Consider the following 26,782-nt stretch of genomic DNA (forward strand, 5'->3'; position numbering starts at 1 on the left):
GTTCAAGCTGGGATGTTTAGATGTTTGTGGATCCGACATCATGAGAAGATGTAACGTGGTGTTAGTGTATGTTGTACCTATAGATGTGTTGAGATACACAAGAAAGTGCCCCAGGGCTCCGGCGGTTTGAGGTACGAGTCTGGCGTTCAGAAGAGTTGGACCTGCTGGGATGGCACGAGCCCCACACACACACACACACACACTGCGGTCTCTGTCTTTACTCACAGTCAGCAACAGAGAGAGAGAGAGAGAGAGGAAAAAGATACTGTGGATATTTTTCATTTTCTTCATATTACTTCACTTTCGTTGATTTGGACCCATATTTGTGAGATCCCGAATGTTCGAAATGTTCCTAAACATTAATAAGCGCTTAATAAATCTAGAAGGAGGGCTATGCTCTGGGGAGAAAAACTGTGGCTTTGTTGTCAGAGCTGTAGGCAAAGGGATCTAGATCCATGATAGATGATGAACCTAATTTCTACCGTTACTAATGCGCATTCTCCCTCTTTCTCTCGCTCTCCGACTCTCTCTTTCGCTCTTTCCTTCTTACACACACTAATAAACTCACCACCTACCCCAGCACTATCAGCACTATCCTGCTAATCAGGATGAAGACGAATCTGGCGTCTCGGCATCGACACGGGCACCCTATTTTTCAGGGAAGGATATGTCCTGATAGTTCATAAAACCCTGAGCCAAGAGGATTAGATTGAAACTTTAGGGAATTGGTTTGGACAGCATAATTGACTCCTCTTACCGGAAGTGTCACTCAGACCGGGAAAATGGCTCCCCACCCCCCACCGGTTTGTTGAGATTGCTTGCAGTAAAGAAGGCATTCAGTCCCACGGCGCTCTTCGGGTGACTCATCTTGCTACTGGTTCATTTGGAAATTGGCCATTTAACGGCTCTAAAGATACGGCGTATACGCAGAAACGTTCATCACCAAAGGCTGCGAAGTGTTAACCAAGTCAAGAGTGTATCGTTTGTATAGAGGATTATACAGGATGTGATGCTAAATTAGTCAAATGTGTTTTAAGTCACATTCAAGTTAGCGCTAATGTCATACAGATAAATGTTTTTGGTGTTCCTCTACCAGCTTTAAGCGAAAATTAAATGAAGGCCTAATACAGGCCTAGTGGTGCTGAATCAGAGTGTCAGTTTTGTGGTTTCTATGTAAGAAAGTACATTTGCTATTCTAATTTATGCGAGTCAAAAAATAAGACCTTGTGGATCGAGATATGTAATGTACTTCGTGTGGAACCATCGACTTGTCTCGACTGGAATGATTTTGGCTTCCCATTTCTGGTACAACAGTTCTGCACAGAATATTCTAACAAATTGGGAGAACGTTTATAGAGTGGCAGAATAGACCTCCATTTAGTTTCAGGGTTTCTGATGCATAATCTTATTTAGTGTGTCATACAGGGACATCAGCCTGCAGTTGCTATGAAGCTTTTCATAGCTGCAACTGCTTCACTGCTCATCCTCATCCTAGGAAGATTTTTCTCAGTATAGTTTCAATGCTGTTTTAGGCCTACACAGGAGGAGGATTCATTCAGGATGTTAAAAGGCGTTCTCATTAAAAACCACCACAGCTACAGCATCGAGCACATGGTGAAAAAAATAATCATGCAAGCAACAAACTTTTACTCTTAGACGTTGATCTTCTATTATCAAGAACTGTGCCAGATGCTGCGAAACCCTGCGAAAAGCTTAATACCCTCTTAAATCTTCCCGAACTCTCAGTATGGCAGAAAACTGCCAGTCAGCATTCTGTCGGCTTGTATCAGCTGAATAATAAAACCATAGCCTTTCTAGGGCAGTGGTAAGTCAAAGGCCATTGCATCACCATTACATCTAAACCTTTAGCAATAAATCAGAGAGCGAGAGAGAGGAAGAAGAAAAGTAAAAAAAAAAAACGTCCAACCCAGATTAGCTGCCACACAAACACTGCGGGAATCTGAGGCTGCACCCAAACCCACTATTGCACAGGACAGCAATTTGTCTCCTTAAGCTCTAACCAGTGAGTTACACTGACAAAAATACCACCTATTTCTGGTGTCAGTAAGAATATCAAGTACTAAATGCGTCTGCAACCTGTGCTCGTCACATGACCACGTTTTTCTTCTCTTACACATTTCTTGACCCAAGAATTTTAAATGCAAAGGGAAAAATGAATGCATTAATATATTTTTTCCCCTTTATTTCCCTATATCTGTGCTTGTCTGTATAATCTCGATTGCTTCTCACCCACCATTTTGCAGACTCTGTGTGTGAAAATGAAATGGAGAAGGGCTTTTAGCCAATCAGATTGGGTTAAATTTCACTACAAAACTGGAGTTTAATTTAAAGGTATTTCTCAGCAGTTTAACCGAATGATAATATAATTTCAGAGGGTCATATTCACCGTTATTTGTACATACCATTGTTTAGATTATTGTTGGTGAAGAACAGGCGGTTTTGATTTGCATATTCAGACCATTTCACATGCAGTGAATTAACACATTTTTAAGAATTTAATTATGTTAGCATGTGTCCATTGAAGGGAAAAATACACATGTCAAAATATTGCGATGGCAATCTAATATGCTGTTGGTGTCCTTTTTAATGAGGGGGTTTTACGCTTACTTTTAGTAACCTCTGTATCCTGATTAAGACTGTAGTGGAACATACTTATAACAGGGCTTCTAGCAACACCGGGCGTGAGGCAGGAATAGATGAGGGGCTGGACTTACAGTAGAAAACATGGCCATGCACACACATACACAAGCAAGTGTAGTAGTGTAGGAAATTGGAATAGATAAGGAAAACTGATGGCAATACAAGGGACGAAATCTGAGCTCAGGATCTAACTGGGGACCTGGAGCTATGACGCAGGGATGTTCTTCTTCATTATCCTACCAGAGTGGTTGTAAGTTCACTCATCTCAGTCATCTTCCATACTGCTTTATCCTGTATTCAGGGTCACAGGGACCCAGAGCCTATCCCAGGAGACTTACTGTAAGGCACAAGACACACACTAGACAGGATGCCAATCCATTGCAGGACACATATACACACACTCACACAACCATTCACACACTATGGGCAATTTGGGAACGCCAATTAGTCTAACCTGCATATCTTTGGACTGTGTGAGGAAACCGGAGTACCCGGAGGAAACCCACCAAGCACGGGAAGAACATGCAAACTCCATGCACACAGAGATGGGAATCGAACCCGGACTCTGGAGGTGCAAGGCGACAGTGCAAAGTTGAAAGATGATATTACTGGTATCGTTTACCCATCTATATAAGGGTTCAATAAAAAGTATTCGAATATATTGGGAGTACGTTTCAAGATAAAAATTATCCCTAACAGAAATAATCAAATTAATCTGTCTCTTGGCAAAAAAGGTAAGCAATCTGGAATGTATTCGTTTTAACTGGCCGCGAGCCTATGCAATAGCATTTTGAAATCTCAATAGAATACGGCAGATTTTATTAATAAAGGACCAAACTAAAAGGGCCAGTTTTAAATGATGAACTTGAAGTGATGCCGTGAAAAAAGCTACTGCAGGAATGTAGAGGATTCATCCAACTAGAAATCATGTATTTATTATTTAATGTCATATTGCACCTAAATGGCATTTGACAAGTCAGTTCAGGGGTTTAAATACTGAAGAGTGAAATTTCTCCGTTCTCACTGACAGGTTCTGTGCATACGTTAATTAGCACCATTGTGACGCTGATTTGATCATTTGAACTTACAGGCAAGACACAGAATCAAAGGATTCAAAAGACTCAAAAGTAAGATATTCATGTATGTACATATTAATGGGGATGGTGTGGAACGGTGGTGCAGTGGGTAGAGCCGCTGCATCACATTTCCAGGGTCACTGGTTTGATGTTGAGCTTGGGTAATTGTCTCTGCGGAGTTAAACATGCATGTATTTAAACATAGCTATAACATGGTGTTGCCCTGTGATGAACGAGATGTTCTCATGCAGCGTTGTTTCCTGTTTCACAGGTTTAAAGGGCACAGATCCACCATGATCCTGATAAAGCAGTTCCTGAAAATGAACAATACATGAATGAATTATGGATATAGAGCACTTTCTTTATGAAGGCCCTCTATCTGTATAGCTATTTAAATGGTTGAGAATCGGACATAGCCAGTAATAATTATACAGCATTACGGTTTACCCACTATGAGCAATTAAATATGGAAAAAAATACACAATCAGTTTATGAAATGCCTAAATCTCGCCAAATCCCATTCACTAGCCAGCTGCACTATCCCTGTCAGATGACAACAACCAACTCCAACGTGTGAGAGACAAAACATGCTTCCTCTGGCATTGGCTAAGACATTTGCCGCTGTTTTTCAAACGTGGAGGAAATTGCTCTTTAACCTTTTTTTGCATACATGAGCTGGCAGATGCTCATGAAAGCTGTGATGGACAAGGGAAAGAGTATGTTTTTCCTCGCCCTATGAAAAAAAACAGCCATTTTTCTCTCTTAACTCCAAGCCAAGTTTGGCCATGCCATTGTCAGGATTCAAACTAGCTCATCTCATAGAGTAAACATTTTAATGCAGTACCCCTTGGGAACCTTAACTGTTTTATATATAAGCAATTATAGTCCTAGTAAATTGGAACAGGAACCTTTATATGAAAGCAAAATTTTTGGCGAAGCAGTTATAGTTGATTTTCTAGTAACACTAATAGCACTGGTCAGTGCTAGTATTAGCTGTATGCATGGGTGAAAGTAGGACGGTACGCCCTGGTACTAAAAGGTTCAGTGGTGGTATCTTGATGATGATGGTCATTATCGTAAAGCAGCTTTACAGAATCAAAAGAAAATGTTGTAAATGTGTCTGAAATGTGAGAAATAATGTATAAATTAAAATGATCAGATTGTCCCTGATGAGCAAGTTGAGCTAGGAAAAAGTCCCCAAGATAGCAAGTGGAAGAAACCTTGAGAGGAACCAGACTCAACAGGGAACCCATTACTTATTTGGGAATAGGAATTGCTTTGCTGTCATACGGTGTATTAAGCTGCCAGATGTTCAATATAATATTTTTGTTTGATATTCGAGGCTCAGGTAGAAAACTGTAGGAAATCCCAGTCCTGAACTATTGAGCAACAGCAGTCAGAAGTCCTCAAAAAAGAGCTGTTTGCATCAGGTGGCGCCAGAGCCTTCTTCAGTCTGTCCAAATTGCCTGTGACTGGTCTGTATCATGTTTCTTCATCTTTCAATACTGCTAGTTTATGAGCTACACAGCAAACTAGCGTCTAACACAAGGCTGTATCCCAAATCCCTCTCTAACGACTGATCGAGAGCACTTGATCAAGATCACTGCTTGATGCTTGGTGGGTGAAACAAGCGATTGCATGCCCTACATAGTGCACTTGCTTTCCAATTTACACTATTTGGGTTTTAAGCCAATTCTGAAGCAGAATAAGTGGAGACAAGAAAGAGAAAATTTACAGGGCTGTTTACCACGTCCATGGTTTGTTCTCCTCGCTTTTTCCCATATTCAGTAATACCGGCATGGATTTAAAACTACTTTCACCCCTTAGTGTGACAGTATGTTTTGTTTTGCAATTGGCTTTTCTAGTTAGATCTAGATTTTTCAATAAAAGTTATAGTTATTTCTCAGCTCATCTATTCCTGTTCTTTTTATTTTTTTATATAGTTGCCTAGATTCACAAATTTCTATCATACTTACCAAATATCCCGATTTGTAACCAAAAAAATTGAGTCTTACGCCAGAACAGAAATAGCAGTTTTAACACTCAGTAGTTTTGGTAGTCATGTTACTGACAAGAGCCTCATATTATCATTACGTACGTGGCATTTCTGTGTCATCGTGGTGCTCATAACACTGTTGTCCGTTATAAGTTTGCAAATTGCAGAGAATTGCCCATTGCTTTGAGTGCCTGCTGTTCTCTAATAAGCAAAGTGTTTGGAAACACAGTGGGTTTGCAAAGATGGATTGTCTAGATTTGGGATTTCCTAATGGTCTTGTTAGGTTGTTTCGTCTGAGGTTGTTTGTGCAATGTCAATGTCAAGGCCTTTTTTTTTTTTTTTTAATGTTAGGGCTACTGCTTAGAATGATGAGTGCCCTGTAATGTTTTCAATTCATGCTGTGATCGGTTGGATTTTATTGTTTTTCTTACTTGCCCAGACCGCACTTCACTCCCTGCAGATGGTGGAGACTTAAATTATGAATGTCCATTGTCCTGAAGAATATCACATTCAATCCTCATAGGAATGTTAAAGCTCAGAATTAGTTCAGAAGCTCAGAAGTGTGTTTTTTTTTTTTTTTTTTTAGTATTCGCAAACCCACTTAGCCATCTAACATCTGCAGCACAACCGCATTTTCCCTGGCCTTCGTTTGTAGCTGTGCAGATGCTCAGAGCTGAGTGATAGAGAGATAGCTTAGTCAAGAAAATGAACTGTGAAGCTGCTGTCATTTAGAAGCAAAGCGAACAAGACAGTAATATGATTGCAGGCTATTCCTGCAGCATCACAAGTTATTAGTGGCTTCTTTAATCATTTGAACTTTTAAATTCAACTCTGTTGAAATACCTCTGTTGAAACAAGTAGCAGATTTAAACTGTGACAATTTAAATGTTTCCCCACTGTGCACAGATGCCTCTGTCCATATGATAAAGGAATTTAGCTGGCAGATTGTGCAACTAAATGGGATTAGCCTATATTTAGAGAGTTTTCAGTTGAAACAAGCTGTCGCCTCTTTACCTGGTCAGGTTTCTGGATATAGATGCAGCATAATCTGACCATTAACAAAATTACTGTCAGTATGGGATTGTGTCTTACACGACAATTTCAATGATGCTTTTGTGCTGTTTTAGGAGTTATTAAACAAGTCAGATATGTTTAGAGTGAAGAAAAGTTAAAAAAAAAAAAGAAATAGACTTTAAAACACTAAAACTAAGAACGTCTTATGTTTCTATGTAGAACCCCACATGTTTAATCCCATTGGTTTAAAAAGTGTACACTGATTTATGACATGTACTGATATACCTGGCAACGCTATATTGATTAAATACACTCACTAAGCACTTTTTAGGAACGCTTTACTGATACAAGGTTGGGCCTCCCTTTTCTTCCATTTTTTTGGTATAGATTCCAGAAAATGTTGGAAACATCCCTTTGAGATTCTGATAAGATTGCGTCAGACAGTTCCTGCAGATTTTGCAGTTAAACTTTTATACTCTGAATCATCCATTCTCCCAATTCCAAAAGGGGTCCTATCCGATTCAGATCCAGTGACTGGCGGGGCCACTGGAGAACACTGAACCCATTGTCATGTTCTTGAAACCAGTTTGGTACAACTTTTTCCTTTGTGACACAGTGCATTATCATGCTGGATGAAGCCATTAGAAGATTGTAAATTGTATCCATTAAGGGATGCACATGGTCAACATCGATAATAAAATAATCTGTGACATTCAAGTGATGGTTAACTGGTATCAACAGGCCCAAAATACATTAAGAAAACATTCCCCACACCATTATACCACCTCCACCAGCCTGGATTGTTGACACAAGTCAGGTTGCTTCCATTGATTCAAGCTGTTGTGCCAAATTCTGACGTCTTATCAGAAATCAAAATTCATCAGACCATCAGAGAGAAATGTATCAATCTGCCTAAGTTTTGGTGATCCTGTACTCACTGGAGTCTCAGGTTTCTTGTCTTCTGCTGTTGCAATCCATCAGCCTAAAGGTTTGAGGTGTTCTGCATTGTAAGATGCTTTTCTGCTTAGCGCAATTGCACAGAGTGGTTGTCTGAGTCATTGAAGCATTTCTGTCCGCTCGCAACAGTCTGGCCATTCTCACTTGACCCCTCTCATCCACAAGGCGTTCTGTCTGAAGAACTGCCACTCACTTTAGGTTTTTATCTTTATTGCACCAATCTGAGTAAATGCTAGACACTGTTGTGTGTGCGAATCCCAGGGGATCAACAGTTATAGAAATACTCAAACCAGCCTGTCTGGCACCAACAATCATGCCACGGTCAAAATAACTGAGATTACATTTTTTTCCTCTAGTCTGATGGCTCTTGGGAACATTACCTGAAGCTGCTGTCTCGTATCTGCATGATTTTATGATTTTATGCATGAATACCCAGGTCTCCGGTTGTTATTCCGAATAAAGTGTTGTTAATATAAATGCATGTAATATAAAAATGTGTTTAAATTGTTCTACTACTAATGTGCAATTTGTGTATTTAAAATCAAGGTTGCGTTACAAGATCCAGAATTACATAAGTGCAGAAAAAGTCAAGTAGAAATTATGTGTAATGGATTCGAAAAGATTTAGGTCTTGGTTAAAGGATGGTGTTTCTCAGTAGAGCATGCGAGTAGTAATATTTCGGTAATTGTTCTCCAACCATTTACACACAGACTGCAGGTCTGATGTTGGCATGTTTTACATGACAGTTATCTGTATGATTGAAATAACAAAGTCAATTATAATGTCAATGATGCTTTTAAAAGTCGAACAGGGCTTAAACGAAAATATCTGAATTATTAAACATCTGAATTATAAAACATTAAAGAACTGGGCTAGAATGAAACTGCCTTTTTTGATTCTTACAGTTTTCCAAAGACGTTCTTACACTTTTGCTTTTTTTACCATTCTCATCAAGGATCCCAAAAACCTGGTCCTGATATACACCGACCATTGATCTACTGTATTCATGAATATCGCCTTCTTGTCTAAAGTTCTGACTGACATCATTTAAAATCAGCATGGGGCAGATTGGCAAAATGACTTTTTTAAGTACCATAAATGCCAGCGCCTGTTACTAGCAGACATGGCTATGCATTTGTCTTGCGATAAAAGTCAAGCAGACTTGTGAGGCCAGTTAGTAAACATTTAGTAATCCCTTCTACCCTGTAAATGACTTGTTGCACAATAACTGGCTGAGGCTCTTGGACACGATCATGACTGTTAGATTTACTTTGCAGGAGCCAAATCGCCCTGTTACCGTGTATCCATCATTCAGCAACGTTACCTCCACTCTGCACCAAATTGCAGACCAGCTTAGAAGCGTGCAGCGTGGCAGAACAGCCTTGCTTTTAGTGCCATTATTAAGTGATTGCTGCTGTGGTATGTTCTGCTGCATTGCTCAACCATATACGATTTCTAGGACAATAGTTCTAACAGTTCTGAAATGATCTCCGCCAGGAATAGTCCAAAAATGAGCAAAAATGACACATTAAGGTTTTTTTTTTTTTCCTTCAGGCAAAGGGGTTAAGGTGGTGAAAATGATAACCGAAAGAAATTTTTTACAAACCCTTTTACTTCCAATGTGAAAAAATAAACAGGCTGAGAAAAGTTCTCCTCTTCCTCTCAGGGAAACCTTGAACAACCTCGGTGAACCCTGTGTAATTACCCGAGTACTTTCACACATCCCTTCACCATATTACATTTCAGACTCAGATTAGAAGTGCACATTTTTACCGCAGTAGCTGATGATGAAGTTTCCATAGTAATGATTTTGTACAAGTTGTTCCAAGAAAGGGATTTTTAATCAGTGTTGATTTTTCATTCCCTTGGTTATTAGTTTAAGTTTCAGTTAAAGGCACGGGGGAAAAAAATGTAAAATAGGTATGCACGAAAAAAAAGGAATGGGTGGCATAATCATTTAAAAAAAATGAAAAGTGAAAAATGACATTACGTTTAGATTTCAGACTCAGTGTGTGTTGCGTTGCAGTTAATGTTTCAGACAAATATCTTTCATTTCCTTGCATCACTACCTTGCACTTGTTCACTACCTCAATATCCAGGGGTATTAATTGGCCTATTTTTGTTTGCACAGAATTGTAATGCAACTCATATTCAAAAAATAAATTCCAAAACCTCTCTCTCTCTCTCTCTCTGTGTGTGTGTGTGCATGTGTGTGCTCCACATACAATGGTCCTGCATTGCTTTTCAAGGCTAATGAAACACTCTTCAGGTCAGGAGTTTCAGAGGGACCACTTTACTGTGTACAGTATCAATAATACGCCGGTTTGTGTGCATGCGTATATGTGCGCATGTGCGTGCGAGTGTGTGTGTGCATATAATGAGGAGAATATGTGGTGGGAGAGCCCTCATTATATGACAGCTTGTGCTCCCGCACCATTAAATTTGTAGCGAGAGAAAGAAAGAGGGACAGGAATGCAGTCGGATAGCTGAATGATTGAAACAATAAAGTGATTTCTCGTCACCTTGTCAATAATGAAGGTTGTGATGAGTCTTGGGAATCAGCTCTCGGCTAAGTAATGAGGGGTGTCTGCATTCGCTGCAGTGAGAGCAGGAATGGCCCGTGCCCAGACACAGACCGATCGCCTCCTGAGAGAAGAAAAGTTATTGACTGGCAATAGGAGCAGTGAAGACACTGATTGGACATCTGTTGCAAGAAATGGGATTTCCATTTTCTCTAGTACCAAGAGGAAAAGGCCTTTAAGGGAAGGCAGTACCTTAAAGAAGAAGGTGTGCGAATATAATTGCGCTCCGTTAATGGAGATCAGGTAACAAGTTTTGGAAGCTTTCCACTTTTGCACTCGCCAGTCATGAATAAACCGCTGGACGATTTTCGGCACTACTGTATGTGGTATTATGCGCCGTGTTTTCATTTTTTTGCTCAAGGACATTACATGTTTCATATACACGGATACACTCGAACCCATAGTTAACTGAATACACACACACATACACATTGACTCACACTTCACTGTTCTTGGTTGCTGATGGCGTCTGACAAGTAATCTGTTTGGGAGTGTTTTAGCTTGGGCCGGCCTCACGCTGTCACTTTCGCTTTTACTGAGAGCTGACAGACTGTCAGAACCCTCGTGATTTCTTCTGAATAGTACTGCTGTGTATGTATGCCTGTGTATGTGTGTGTGTGGGGGGCATGTTTTTATGTCTTAGTATAGACCGAGTTTCCCCACAAAGTGAGGAATATCTGACGGGTTTGACCTTGTGGGGGCATCTGGCTAGTCCCCGTGACGAAAACAGTTTTTTAGATTTCAATAATAAATAAATGTTCAAGCATTCCTTTCGGATACTAAGGTTAAGGTTAGGGTCAAAGCTAAGGTTAGGGTCAGATTTACAAGTAGAATTAATTGGCTGCATTCATAATTATATCAGTGGCAGAATAATAACTCCAGTATGTGCGTTTGTGTGCGTGTGTGTGTGTGTGTGTACGTGTGGTTACATTATTTAGCCACTTTTCCATTTACATAAATATATTTTTGTACAGCCCGCTCTGAAGGAATTATTGTTTTTGGTATACACACAACACATTTAAGTTTGAGGTCCAAAGATGATTGTGGGTGATAGATCATCATCATCGTCACCATCATCATCATCATCATCATCATCATTTTAGCTTACATTTTCTGATATTTACATATGTACGCGTGTGTTAAACAACTGGCACATTTTGTTTAAACCAATCAATTCTTCAGGTGATCAAAAGTATTGGAACATGTGCCCGACAGGCGTTTCTTGTTTGCTGATGCGTCCTGTTAGATTGGCTATTTAAACAAGTAATGTTCCTTTATGCCTCCTCTTGGCTTGAATCCTGGGTTTTATCCGAATTTCATTTAGACTTCCAAAAGGTTAACCAACATGCAGACCGGAGAAAATCGAGACATTTTAAAGCTGAGAAAAAAAAGAAAAAATTGATCAGAGACCCTGCACAAGCATTAGACATAGCCAGTAGAACAATCAGGAATGTCACGGAAAAGAAAGAAACCAATGGTTTTGCTAACAACTCGATTTCGAAAAGATCAGCCAGCCATCGTGAGAGCACAGTCCACCATTCGAAGACGACTCCAAGAGCAGCATAAAGAGGTTATATCACAAGATGCATATTACTCATCAGTAGTGAGAATCAAAAGGCCAAATTCACAAACATGTACAGAGATGAGCCAATGTCTATTGGTCAGGCCAAAGTGTGGAGAAAGTTAAGATCTGCACACGACTTAAAATAAAAGCTCTTTAGCCAAGCACAGTGGAGATAATGTCATGGTTTGGGCTTGTGCGGCTGTTTCTGAAACTGAGGCTCGATAATCTTTACTGATGATGTAATTCAGAATGGTAAAGTTGCAGCAGAATGAATCCTGAATTCTACGGAAACATTCTGTCTGCCAATTTACAGAGAAACATATCCAGTCTAATTGGGGGGAATGTCACCATAAAGCAAGACAATGACCCAAAACAGGCTGCCAACACAAACAAATGACTTCATCAGCAGGGAAAATTGGAAAGTTTTCGACTGACCATGAGCACATCACAATAAAAGAAAGCAACAATTCGGTGATGTCAGTGGGTCATCATTTTGATGCGGTTAGTGCAAGCAATTAACATGTTTTATGGATATTTCCTTTCCTTTCCTTTCCGACTTATGACATTTGCTTATCTAAAACTGGGTGGTCTGCCACCAAATGTGCCATGGTTTCATTTGTAAAACACATCTAAATAGATGTAAATGGGGCAGTGGTTCGGCTCTGATCACATATTTAAGTTTGGATCGCGAACATCAAAAACAAATGAATTGGACTTTCTTAACCTCTACTATGCATTTATTACAAATAACAAAAACTTCAGCTATTAACTCTGTAGTGATGTTCTAATTCATAAATCTCATCAGCTGCTTCAAGTAGTAACGTTAGGGCTGTGGTGCCATCTCGAGAACACAGCAGGAGTCCACACCCTGAACTGGATGTCAGGCCATGGCACAGCATCGCAGACTCTCATATTTAATCATACATAGAAAAGATTTAAATACCCTCATTAGTAAAAACAAAAAAAAAAGAAAGAAAAAAGTTATGTTTTGAAGGCAGGAGGTTGCCAAAGACTCCAGCTCAAACAGCATGTGCATGCAAAGCGAACATGCAAAACCTGTAGTGAGGCAGTGGAGCCAAAAATCCTAGTTGACACCTGAACAGAAAACCCGAACACACAATTTTGGATGTTTTAAAAATGGGTCTTTTTTTAGGACCGCTGCCAAAATGCTGGCAATTTATTTATGATTTAGAATGTAGTGAAAACGATCCTGAGGTGTATGGGTAGTTTTGGAAAATTGTATTTATTTAGGTATGTGAAAATGGCACACATGCATTACGAATCTGCCAGCGGTTATAGATCAGATATAGACTTAGAGTACCTGATGGCATGCCAGATTGGATGACAGTCTCAAGTCCAAGACCAGTTCGCTGTGACCCTCTTAACAATAAAGTATCTTACTAATTACAATTAAAGCACGAGGCTACTTCCTTTTGACTCAGGGCAGTTGAGAAGAGCCCATTTGCACAGGAACCTGCCCAGCCTGCCAGGAGCGAAGGTGCAGGTGCTATTTAAACGTGCCAGAGATGACCAGTGCTGAAGAGCAGAGAAAAAAAATCCTATAACACAATATTTCTTATTCTCATTCCATCAGAGAGTAATGTAATATATGTTTGTGCAACCCCAAATTAAACTTACATTGGGTCTGTAATATATACGGTACGGTAAGTCATCCACAAGACTACTGTACCAGAGAGACTCTATTTGGAGCCCAAACCTTCAGCACTTGAATTCAATCCCCTCGCAGTTGTAAGTCACTTTGGGAACAAGTAGATAATTTGACAAATAAACTAAATGTACATAAATATGACGCCCTTATCCCGAGCGACTTACATTTTTATCTTATTATACATCTGAGCAGTTGTGGTTTAAGAGCCCTGCTCAAGGGCCCAACAGGGACAACTTGGAGGTTGTGGGATTTGAACCAGAAACCTTCCGAACCATAATCCAATGCCTTAACCACTGAGCTACCCCTGACTGTTGACTCTCTGGAAAAAGAAAATACAGTTTGTATGTCTCTATATAATCCCCTGCTACACTATTGCACTCATCCCAGCGTTTCACTACTGCTTGGATACCATTGAGGTAGAAAGTTTTCTTGAGCCATGATTGGATTGCCTGGTTTACGTCCCCATTGCTGAAACTCTGACATCCCAGTAACTCCTTTAATGGCCCAAATATGTGAAAATGGCTAAGAGCGAGGTGGGGACTGTATAGGCATGTGGCAATAACTTGTAATGTGCAGGTGGGTCGTATGAGAATGTGCATTGTCTTGCAAAAACAGAATGCCTCTGGTAATTACACCAGGCTGTTTGTATTTTTTTTTTTTCCCATAAAAGAAAAGGCCCATTAAATGAGTTCCTGGGAGGTCAGTGTTTCAGTTTCAATGATGTGAGGAAGGCAGTTCGATCATGGCTTAGGGTGTAAGAGAAAACTTTCTACTGTACCTTGATGGTATCCAAGCACTAGTAAAATGCGGGGATGAGTTTAATAATGTAGCAGGTGATTATATAGAAAAATAATGAAAATAGTCTTTAATCTCATAACTGTGTTCTGTACAATCAAAAGTCCTGATCTGACTTGAACATCAGCATTCGAGAATATCAACAGTGATCCAAAGGTGACATGAAATGTGGGTTGGCAAGTTGAACAGATAACTACAGCACATAAATAATATGTAAATGATAAGATATAACTATTTCCTAAATACAGGTTGATTGTTTTTGTAGCCTAAAGCACATACTGTAAGCAGGAGGCTCCATGCTCAATATTATTTGTGTCTCATTTGGCTGTGGGTTTTTGGTTTCAGGGTAAGCCACTGCATGTTGATGAGTAAGAAGAAAACCTGCCTTTCGAAATCCCCTGGATCCTACGTTTGTTACATGATGCCGAGCAGGAATTGAAGACATGTTGCTCTTGGTTATCTTTGTTATTTCATGAATAGATTGGACTATCATTCTGCGGAGCCACTGACCGAGTGTTTGCTGATGCAGCATCAGGTCGAGCACAAACCTCCCATTTTCCCGTCGCCTGTGGTTCTTCTATGTTTCTGATGCTCGGTTGGGGTCAGTATCACCATGTCAGGCAGCTCAGCAAGCGAAGAATTCTGAGCCCAGTATAAAACCAGTTCAGCATAAACATAAATCAGTGTTGTTATCACTCTGCAGTAATGAAAAGAACCCGTGACTGGGGAGAGTCAGTATATACCAAGCAAATCAAAGTCATTGTCAAGTCGGTTGTTTTCCATAAGTTCCAATGCAAACATTGTGATCTTTATGTGTCATGCGACTTGGTAGAGAATCAAAACTTGTTAATCTCAAAGCGAAAATTGTCAAATTTTAGTGTAGAATATTACTAGTTAAAGTAAATATACAGTATCGTTCCTTTAATACTTGAATAGATCCTAAAGGACTTAACATGATTTGTGCTTTTTTTATGTTGCATACAAGAATGACATTAAAATGTTGGCCAGGAAACAAATTGATATTTATTATACAGTTATTTATAAAGTTTGACTTAGTATTATATTTAAGAACATATGTTTTATAAGCCAAAATGTATAACTATTACATTTAGTAGCCATAAAACATGATTCTAACAGAAGAATTCTGTGTAAACAAATGATTAAAAAAGAGTGGTGTGTGTGTGTGTGAGTGTGTGTGTGAGTGGCTGTCTGTTTCGGGTCATGTTTTTATATCTTGATGGAGACCAAATATTTCCATAAGGAGAAAAATATCTGACAGTTTTGACCTCAGGCTGGATATTTTGCTGGTCCCAATGCGGAAAACTCATTTTTTTAAACAAATCAGTTGTCAGCTTTAAAGTGAGCCCTGTTATGCAAAATGTACATTTTAGTCCTTTCTAGACATTCCGATTGGTCTCCAGTGTGTGTGTGTGTGTGTGTGTGTGCATATACAAACAAACAAACAAACAAACATAAGAATAAACATTTCCTATATTTTGTCTTTTTTCTATTGTCTGTCATTAGATGGGTACCAATTAGATTTCCCCCCTAATGTGACCTCATATTTCAAGGTCCCCTTCCCCACCTTCAAGGTCCCCTCCCCGTCATATTTCAAGGTCCCCTCCTCCACCCTGTCATTCTGGGGGCGTGGCTTAGCAGTAGCTCATTTACATAGACACTGGAATGGGATTGGAAGGAGGAATGAAATAAAGGGAAGCTGAGGTAGCTGATATGACCTCAAATCAATACCACTATTAATTGAACATTTTACCTTGATCATGATTAATACATAAAAACATTTTACGCCCTGATATTATACTGATAAGGTTTGTACAGTAAGTACAGTTAATATACCAAATATTATGTATATATACAGTATAGCCTATATATATATATATATATATAATATTTGGAAAGTATTAACATGATTTAATAATTTAATAATAGTAAAACATTGACATGGGCAAGGTTATGTCAATAAATGTAATGCTTTTTCTTTTTAATTCATTTTCGGTTAATTGTCCAGGCCTAGGTTGAGGTACGAGTCTCTAAAGGGGGGAGACCTGTGTTAAATTGTAAAAAAAAAAAAAAAAAAAAAAACTTGTTTTGGCTATTGAGGATAAGGTTAGGCTTATTAATAATTATGTTAACAGTCAATCAAAGGTCCTTAAAGTTCTGTCCTATGCACACAAATTAATAGGATTAACTCACACATACTAACCTTTAAATAGGAATTACAACACATCTGTAAACACTAATAAAGCAAAATAAATAATGTCCAAATGATCTCATAAAGCATGTGTGTGTGTGCATGTGTGTGTGTGTGTGTGTGTGTGTGTGTGCGCAAGCGCGTGTGCGTGCATTCTGTACAGATGGCTTTGTGTACCTTGACATTTCAATCATTGCAGTAGTTAGACATTTGATCCAGACACAGATGGTCACCCACAGAGAGATTTAATTGGCTGTTGGATGTGTGATTGTTTGACTGTGCTTGAGGAGTGTGTTGCAGTAGCTGTACTGTTAGAGACGGGTCCTTTTTTCCCTCTGAAGTACTGGCTTGTCAACACTACAGAATGACAACAAAAGCCAGACTACTGTGTAAATATGACTTCAGTATTAAATAAATGCAAATCCAATATTAAAACAAGAACTCCATTAGCAAAACAAAACAACTTTGCCTGGAAATAAGTACGAAGTGGCAGATATGCACTTGGTTGCGCAACACTATATGACCAGGAGTATCTGGACACCTGATCAAGTCGTTCCTCACTTTGCCTCAATACTGTAACACCCTTCACTCTCCTATGAAGACTTGCTCATTCAGCCTTGTTGAGATCTGGGTCGAAATCAGCTTTCCAGTCCATCGCGAATGTGTTCAGTGGGGTTAAGGTCAAGGCTCTGTGCAAACCACTCAGCAAGTTCTTCCAATCTAATCTAACAAACCGTGTCTTCATGGACCTCACTTAGTGCACAAGGTCAATGTCATACTGCAGCATGTTTGGGCCTTACAGTAGGTCCAATTTAAAAAAAAAATGCAAATGCATTCTACACAATTGCGTGCTTTCAAATTTGTTGTGATGGGTGTGATGATCAGGTGCTCATGTACTTGTGGCTTAATAGTGTAGAAAAAAACAACACCAGTTTTTACCTTATCTTACCGATACACCCATATAAGGATAAATATTTTGGCTTTATAAAGCTGGAGGAAGATAGAACCTTAGACAAATGTGCACTTTAATCTACATCTTTCTAGGACAGTATGTACTCCTAGAGAGTACAGAATGAATCTTAGATAATATTACAAATTTGACATCAGTAATGTGCTTTTAGATTATTAACCCAGTGTATATCTTTTGGAACGTGGAGTATTTTTGGTATTAGGTTTACTTTGGGGTGTTAATTAAAGCAGACATGGCAACCTAGTCGAAGCAAATGTATGGAAATCAGCATTTTAAGTGCAACAATGCTAGAGAGAAAGAGAGGCCAGTTGTAGTGCTGGTTTATTTTGCACTCAAAAAGAATAGAGACAGAGCAGCTGGTGTCATATTTGATTTTCACTCGAACACTATAGTGACACTTCTCCCACTGGCACAAGCAAATCATATTTAAGCTCATATGGAGCCTTGAACTTTCCCACAATTTGAAGTGTTACAAGCCTGCTACAATAGATGTACTGTACAGTACCGTGCAGAAGTCTTGAGCCACTTATTCTGTCTTTGCATAGAATTAAATAAAGAAGATCAAAGTAAAGAAATGGGAACAAATGTTTTATCGCACCTAAATATACAGTTTAAAAACTGGTAGCAGACACATTCCCGCTCTCGTCCGTTCCAACCATTCAGCATCGCCAGTCTACTAAACATCGGCCTGATCATCTGTCAACATCTGTACCTGTGTCAGAACGGGATTATCAAAGCCCAGACTTTAATACTCCAATGGATAATCTGTGGCCAGATGTGAAAAAACGCTGTTCAACGTTTCCCTTAATGCTGTTTGACAGAGCTTGATCTATTTTGCCAAAAAAGAACAGGCATATCCCCAAAGACTTATAGCTGTTATTGCAGCCAAAGATGGTTCTGCCAGGTATTGATCGAGAGGGTAAATACTCATGTGACTACAAAAAATAGTTTAATTAAATTATATGTCACAATAAAAATATTTTGCACATTTAGACGTTGAACATAATGTTCAAATCAAATGGAAAACATCTCAGTTAATTCTACTTCAGCTCCATGTTTTTCCCATTACAGCTGTTCGACGGGGGGTGAATACTTATTTAAAACGTTAGAGAGTTGGACTTTCTCGCACAGCCCACGGAACAAAGACTTAAAACTGATTCAGTAAGCAAGCTGACGCTCCATGTGGTGATGCAAGCAACCTCTCTCAGATGGTGGGATGTCTCAGAGCATGAGGAGGTGGTGGTGGTTGTTAAGAACTCTGTTTGGAAGCTTTCACACCCCAAACTGCAATTCCGCTTAAAAGATATCCTTCTGCATATCAGCTTCGTTTTTTTTTTTTTGTTTTGTTTTGTTTGAAGTTTGCCATGAGCTTCAGAAGCGTTGTAAGCCTAGCCATAATATTCTCAATGTCAGTGCTTTTTGCATTCTCTTTCTGTTCCTTTGAACCTGGTTGCACCTGATTTCACAGGTTTTGTATCTGCTCTTTGTAGATAAGACCTTATTCACCCTCTATCACTCAATTTCTCCTGCCCTTTACTATTATAGGGAAAAAACAAGCCATACAGAGTAACATGACTTCTGCTCACTGCAGCTGTTTATTTATGATGTGAACAGAAGGAGTATCTGATAGTCCGTGTGCGAGGATGAGGTGATTGAGGGTTACATGAGTGTTATGAGTGTGTTGCAAATTGAGTGAATCCAGCCTCTGAGTCTGAGTTGATTCCTGGCCAAACACTCGAACTGCACATATCCAGACGGATCAGACAGACTTTATCTTGAACAGGACAATATCAGCTTACACATTAGAGTGAAGACTTCATTAGGGAGGAACATGGACGGCAATGCGGACTAGACTTGAGGCTATGGTGGAGAGATGGTCAGGGCAAGGTTGGGCTTTGTAATTTGAGATAGAAAATAAAGCAGAGGCAGCAAAAAAAAAAAAAAAAAGAAAGAAATTCAAACAATGCCTCAGGAAGAACCTCTTCCTTTTTCACTCACTTCATTTTATTTTCTTTAATCTCTGCCATACATCTTTTTTATTGTACTCGTTGTTTTCTCCTATTCATGTGTATGTACTGTATGTGAGAATATAAACAGGTGCCTCAATAGGGACATGCGACACTAAATAATTAATCAGCATCAATATGGCGGTGCGATGAGGGACAGACCCAGGGGTCCCTTATTAACCAGATCAGTGATGTGTAAAGAGTGTCAAAGGGGGTCTCTCTCTCTCTCTCTCTCTCTCTCACTTTTACACATACACACCTAAAACACACATGCATGCTTAGTCCTCATGGCGGTGACATGGGATCCACCATAAATGTTCTTCAGCTAGCAATATATATTTTCCTATGCATTTTCTAATCATGTTTTTCAGTAGCTCCCAGACCGTCACCTTCAAACACAAGCACGTGCCTCGCCTCTCCCGCCGGCAGACGGAAAAAATTAAATCATAAATCCCTTTTCTTTCCCCTTTCTGCAATACAATAGAGCATAAACAGATAAAAAGAGCAGCCAACGTAATGATATCTGATAGGTGTCTTGTTTAGTGCTAAAAATAGCCTCATGAATAGTTCTAGTTGAAATGATCATGTTTCACACTGCAACCTTGGTTTAATTTAACAATATGGCTTCAACCCTCATTATCCTGCAGCTTCGGTAAAACCACTCGATCCAGCGTGTTCTTTTATTTTAAAGTAGAAACATGCTGTTTTTCACTGGTAAGTGGAATGTAAAAACATACCATATAATAATAATAATAATAACAGTAATTAATATTTCTATTATAATAATTATAATAATATTTTATTTCACTGTGCAGGGAAAGTTCATTGTGTGACGTTGATGCTTTGGATTTGTTAAACGAATAACACCCCACACACACACACACACACACACTGGAAAAAAAATGTATAATAGATAAGGTATTTACATTAAAGTATTGTAATAATAATAAATAATAAATAATGCCACTTTTTACATCATATCCATGTATATTTCTAATGCTATCCTATACATTTTGCAGGTAAAATACTTGTTATTATTAATTTTCATTATATGGCTGGTGCATTATATAATTGAGCAGAAGTTAAAAGACCCGACCATGGCAGCGTGGCGGTGCTGAGATTTAAACATACTACCTCCGGATCTGTAACTCAAAGCCCTACCCACTCGACTAGCACAGACCGAATTTCGTGCTTACCAGCATATAAAGGAAAAAAAAAAAAATGAGGCAGACACTAAGAGAATTTCGACCATTCTTATCCCTGCTGAAAGCGTCAGATATCCCACTATGCTTTGTGATTTCTGTGTTACATTGTAAACCAATGCACTGTGCCGCTGTGTTTTCAGCCCCTCACTACACATGCGTAATTTAACGCTGAATATGGCCCTTCGTATAAAGCTAAGCTCATGATTTTCAACAATTTCTCTCATGCGAGCAGAACCTCTAGGGAGTATCTGATAGCGTTTTTCAACTGACAGAGTTGTCTGGATGTATTTCATGCTTAACAACCCTAAAAGTGCATGTTCGAAGACCCACAAAATTGCTTTAGTTCCAACACCAGGTCCAGCGGGGCCAGTAATGTCAGAGGTTGGGTGCGGGGTTATTATTTTACTGTGATTATCAAGTTGTTAACATGATCAATACAAAAAAAAATATTGGATTCAAAAAATTATTATAGAAAAAAAGACAGAAATTAATTAAGTGTGAATTAGGCATTGCAACAAACTGAGGGTTTAATCTTAACATAATAGCACAAAGCCAGGAATGAGAATCAAAATCAGTAGACACAGTGGTATTTGCAATTAAATCTTCTTGGAACACTTTGATCCAAAGCATCACTTGCTGTTGACTGAACACCTAATAGTCCATTAAATATGAACAAAATTGCCTGTTTCAATCAAATACTAACCAAATATAATTGGCTTAATAATCGTATCCTTAACAAGGTTTTGTTGTAAATGCAGCACACATTGCTAACAAAAAATATTTCATAAATATTGTATAATAAAGCAATTAAAGCATATGATGTCTATCTCGTGATTTCTAAAGGTGTCTTCCTGTTGTTCCAGTTACTAGAGTTTTCAGCCTTATTTATTTTTTATCAGCAAGTCTAAAAATAATCGATGAGTCGACTTTTTTTTTCAACTTCAGAGCAAAGATTCAATGAGCATGGATTCATTACATCACTGTTTTTATGTGGATCAATTACAGTGTGCAAGCTTTTATTAATTGATTTTAATACCTGTTTAGTTATACATAAAGTAAACAGACAACAGCTGGAAAACAGACATACAGACATACTGTTTATCTTTTACATATTACGTTTGTCATTGTGTACCATATTTGTGTTGTAATATGGTAACACATTAAAATAACATGGATGGATCGTTCAAGTCCAAACGGTTATGTGTTTTATTTCTCTATATAATCTTCTGCTACACTAATGCACTTACCCCAGCATTTCACTAGTGCTTGGATACCATCAAGGTAGGAAGCTTTCTCAGAAGCCGGGGCCATGACCATACTACCTGCTTCATGTCTAAAATGCTGACCTCCCAGGAAACACATTAATGCCCCCAGCATGTGGAAATGGCTTGACCCTGTAATGTTTAAGCGATGCGGTGAGCAGTATGAGGTCACGCATTGTCGTGCCAAAACCATGGTGTTTTTTTTTCATTAAAGGAGATGATAAACGAAAAGGTTATTAAAGGTGATCCTGGAAGGTCAGTGTATCAGACACGGAGCAGATTATAGAAAGAAACAAAGGTAGTTTTTATTCTCATAACTGTGTTGTTATTCAGCACAATCAAAAGCCCTGGTTTGACTTATATATATATATACACACACAGTATATATACTTTATACAATAAAGTTGGCTCCCAAGTCACATAATGGAAATGCGCTCACACCATTATCTGGAGATTGTGGATTCAGTTCCCGTGTGATGCTGTAGCCATTAGTCATTATCCATAGAGCAGTTTGGTGGTGCTTTCATGGGGGATGAGGGGTGGTAACCCCATGCTCTCACATCACTTATGGTGACACCAACCAATCTTGGGCATCTGAGAGCTCAGGCAAGCGGAAGAGGTGGATAATGCTTTCCCCTAGGTCAACTAGTGTCATGGGGAGGAGGGGGGGGGGGGACAAGTCACCGCCCCTGGTTGGTAGCAATGAATAATAATGATTCAATTACTTGTCACATGTACCCTACAGCACAGTGAAATGATTTTTTCGTATATCCCAGTTAGGAAACTAGGGTCGGAGCGCAGAATCACCCAGGATACAGCTCCTTCCCTGAAGCAGATAGGGTTAAGGGCTCAACAGTCACAACTTGGCATTGCTGGGCTTCGAACCCCCAACCTCCTGATCAGTAACCTAGTAACCAACTGTCTTAACCAATTGAGCCATCACTGCCCTAGTAGTGGTAGTAGTTGCCCTAACAGAGAGAAAAAGAACTACTATACTTAAAAGAAGTCTGGTATCTTGTAACATGATTCACATAATGAAAACTGATCACATGTAGTCGCATAAGATTTACTTTTGTAAATCTGCAGTAACATAGAAAGTACTGAACACCGTCAAAAAATACATAGAAGCATTAACATATTTAAATCAAGGTTAAAATATGTAACTTAACTAAAAATTGATCATCTTAAATAGTGGCGTGTTTATGGTAAACTCAATAAATATAATTTCTATTTAATTGAACTGAAACTTAATTTATTATAGTAAAATAGACATATTTTTAATGTGTAAAAGCTACAGTATATGAAACCTAAATCTTTCTTCTGAGTGCACAGAAACTTTATGTAAAGTCCAAACTGTTCGTGACAACAGTAATAATGACAAGGAATGTTAATTAACTGCCACACACGGGATACAAAAGGCATTTTTAGCCTTAATGCTTCATGTGACTATGTGGTTTTAAAGAAAAACTTGAATCAGTCTAAGAAATGAGTGTGATTCAGTCAGAGGATCTTGCGACATTACAGGTCAGCGGTCTCATGACACTTCTGGTACAAAGTGGAATTTCATTCATTTGTCCATTCATCTTTAGCAACTGCTTTGTCCTGGTCAGGGTCGGTGTCATGAATTAACCCTCACAGCGTGTGCCGAGGTTCCCAGCAAGGCGAGGACTGCATGCATGTTAAGCGATTTGCTTTTAATCACTAATGCTGTGTGTATTTGTCGTCATTCTTCTTTCATGTTTTTCATTGTGGTTCCTTGTTAAACCTGCATATGTGTGTGTATGTGTGTGTTCAAGCATTCTTGCAATTGTTTTCAGGATTCCCATATTTGCATGCTTAGATTATTTAAAGACGCTGTGGTTTAAATGAATTTCTGCTTATAATTTTATAAATACTATGATTTATCAAAAATTAGTGGGGGGTGGAACCATTCTAAATAGGAAACGTAAATATCCGGGAGCAGATGGGATTGTTTGGGATCCTTTAGATGTACGTCTGCACTTCAAAAATCACTCCAGAGATAATGTCACATTGAAATAAAAGACAGAACGTATTTCCTGTCAAAGATTTCGGCACTCCGAGTGTTGTCTTACACCATATGCAGTTGTAGAAAAATAGCTTTTAGTGAAATATTTCCAGATTAATGAAATCTGCCTCACTGTCATGATCCTCCGTAACTGCTATGGATTTGCTCCGTGGCTGATTAGGAAATGACTTGACTCGCAAATGAGTAAAACGCCAAGCATGTTCTTTAAAAGCTTCACTGATTGCAGCAGTCAAGCAGCTTTACATCATCAGACTTTCATGCTTCACCTGATGTTATTTAGGGGAGGGGGACGGGTTGATGTAAAAGAACGTTCATAATTTTGCACTAGAGCTATAAGACCTTTACAAGCTTTACGATGGTCTCATGTACATTAGCAGGTATGCGGTAATACCGTAGATTTAGGCGTTTGCACTGCTAAAACCAAGGGCTTTAATGAGTGTTCAAAGTAAAACACATCGGTTCAGTTACCTCCTTCAGTTAAAACATCTGCGAGATAAGAATCGGGGGAAGCGGAGTTGATTCCCAGTCCACCCCGAGCCGCGTGCTGTTGTGTTTGCTCATGATGAGCTCGCTAATTAGCTAATGACTTTGAAGCAGGTGTTTCAGTTGAAGCAGTAACACTGGAGTATACGACTGATATATAACATTTTGTCTAACTGTAATTCTCTCTCTCTCTTTTTTTTTTTTGCTCGCTAGCTCTCTCTCTCTCTCTCTCTCTCACACACACACACACACACACACACAGACGCTACACTGTTACATTGAGAGCAGTGCTGACATGTGGAAGATTTACTTGGCAGGATCAACCTGGACCTGCTAAAATAGATAAAACATGCCACCAAAAGATTTTCATGCCGTCTCGCCCCCTGCCAGGAGTGGATGATATACGTACTGTAACAATACGAGAATATTGCAAGACATCTTGAGAAAAATAAAATACAGATTATAACATTTCGTCTTGTTAATTAAACATGGCACAATTTTGCCGTGGGTAGTGTTACTGCTTCGTGCTGCTGTGGAGTTTCACATGTTCTCCCGATGTGTGTATGTGTGTGTGTGTGTGTGTGTGTGTGTGCTTGCATGTGGTAGATGCTCTGCTCTGCCATTCCAATCAGGGTATATTTCCGCTTTGTGTGCAGCGCTCCCGAAATAGTCTCCAGATCTATAGCGACACCCTGACCAAGATAAAGCGGTTGCTGAAGATAAATGAACGAGTTTTTGCTACGGAAAAAATATTTAATCATTTATCCAGGAGGAGAAAGGAGAATAAAATGAATGATTGGTACGAAAGTAGAGTTTAGCAGCCAGTTAGCTCGATGTTACAATAAGAAATAATCTAGGACCGGCACCTGATAATAGACTTTTATGATATAAGAAGTGTATCATGATGTTATGTGGAAATTTTTATATTCTATTGTTTTAGTTTAATATATTTATATATTTTAACATATATATATTTAAATACATTGATTTAGCCAATCAAATGGCAGCAGCTCAACGCATTTCCGCATGTAGAGAGATGATCAAGGTGATTTAAGTGACTTTGAACGTTGGATGGTTGTTGGTGCCAGATGGGCTGATCTGACTATTTTTGCTGATCTACTGGGAATTTCACCATCTCTAGGGTTTACAGAGAATGGTCTGAAAAAGAGAAAACATCCAGTAAGCAGTTCTCTGGGAGAAAATGCCCTGTTGATGCCAGAGGTCAAAGGAGAATGGACAGACTGGTTTAAACTGATAGAAAGGGAACTCAAACTCAAATAACTCAAATAACATCTCATTACAACCAAGGTTTGCTGAAGAGCATATCTGAATGCACAACATCCTGAATGAACCTTGAAGCAGATGGGCTACAGCAGCAGAAGACCACACCGGGGCCACTTTGGTCGGCTCAGAACAAGCTACATTTTCCATGGGCTTACCAAAATTGGACTACAGAAGATTGAAAAACCGTTCCCTGGTCTGATGAGTCTCGAATTCTGCTGCGACATTTCGATGGTGACCCCCGGATTTTGTTGTAAACAACATGAAAGCCTGGATGCATCCTGCCTTGTATCAGTGCTTCATTGGGGGTGTAATAGTGTGGGGGATATTTTCTTGGCACACTTTGGGCCCCTTAGGACCAATTGAGCATAGTTTAAATGACACAGTACCTTAGTATTGTTGCTCATCATTTCTATCTCCATCTGTTGATGACCACAGAATAACACATCATCTCAAACTGGTTGTGAGTTCACTGTACTCAAATGGCCTCCACACAGGCCTCGCCAGACCTCATGGACCTTTGGGATGTGATGGAACAGGAGATTCACATTCATATCCATATCCGTTTCCATATGCATATGTCTATGTGTGTCATGTTCATATCCATATGGACCAAAATCTCTAAGGAATTTTACAAGACTTTTGCAGTATGTTTGTATGTACTGTATACAGAGCGAGAGAGAAGAGGGGAAGAGAGGGAGTTCATTATGCAGCAGTCGTCGTCTTGAGGAACAGTTCTATCTACGGCATGGTAGATGTGTTCACTCTCAGGCTTGAGGCTGTGGGGACTTTAAAATGGATCAAATCATAAAATCACAACATCAATCAGCCACAGCTGTGCTTGCCAGCATGTGTGTGTGTGTGTGTGTGTGAGAGAGAGAGAGAGAGAGACTGTGTGGGCATATACATAATGTCCTTTGCTGAGGATTTTGGCAGATGTGTGTTTGCTTCGCTCTGAGGAAGCTGCACCAGATAAGGCCCTTTTCTTCTCTAAACTAGCTGAAC

At 39.2% G+C, this 26,782-nt stretch overlaps 1 protein-coding gene across 2 annotated transcripts in view; it reads left to right on the forward strand.

Annotated features, from left to right (window-relative positions):
- il1rapl1a (interleukin 1 receptor accessory protein-like 1a) overlaps positions 1-26,782 on the forward strand; it is a 121,342-nt gene that overhangs the window by 825 nt on the left and 93,735 nt on the right. The window lies entirely within an intron of this gene.

Source organism: Clarias gariepinus, chromosome 5, assembly GCF_024256425.1.
Source record: "Clarias gariepinus isolate MV-2021 ecotype Netherlands chromosome 5, CGAR_prim_01v2, whole genome shotgun sequence".
In the NCBI taxonomy this organism is placed as follows: domain Eukaryota; kingdom Metazoa; phylum Chordata; class Actinopteri; order Siluriformes; family Clariidae; genus Clarias; species Clarias gariepinus.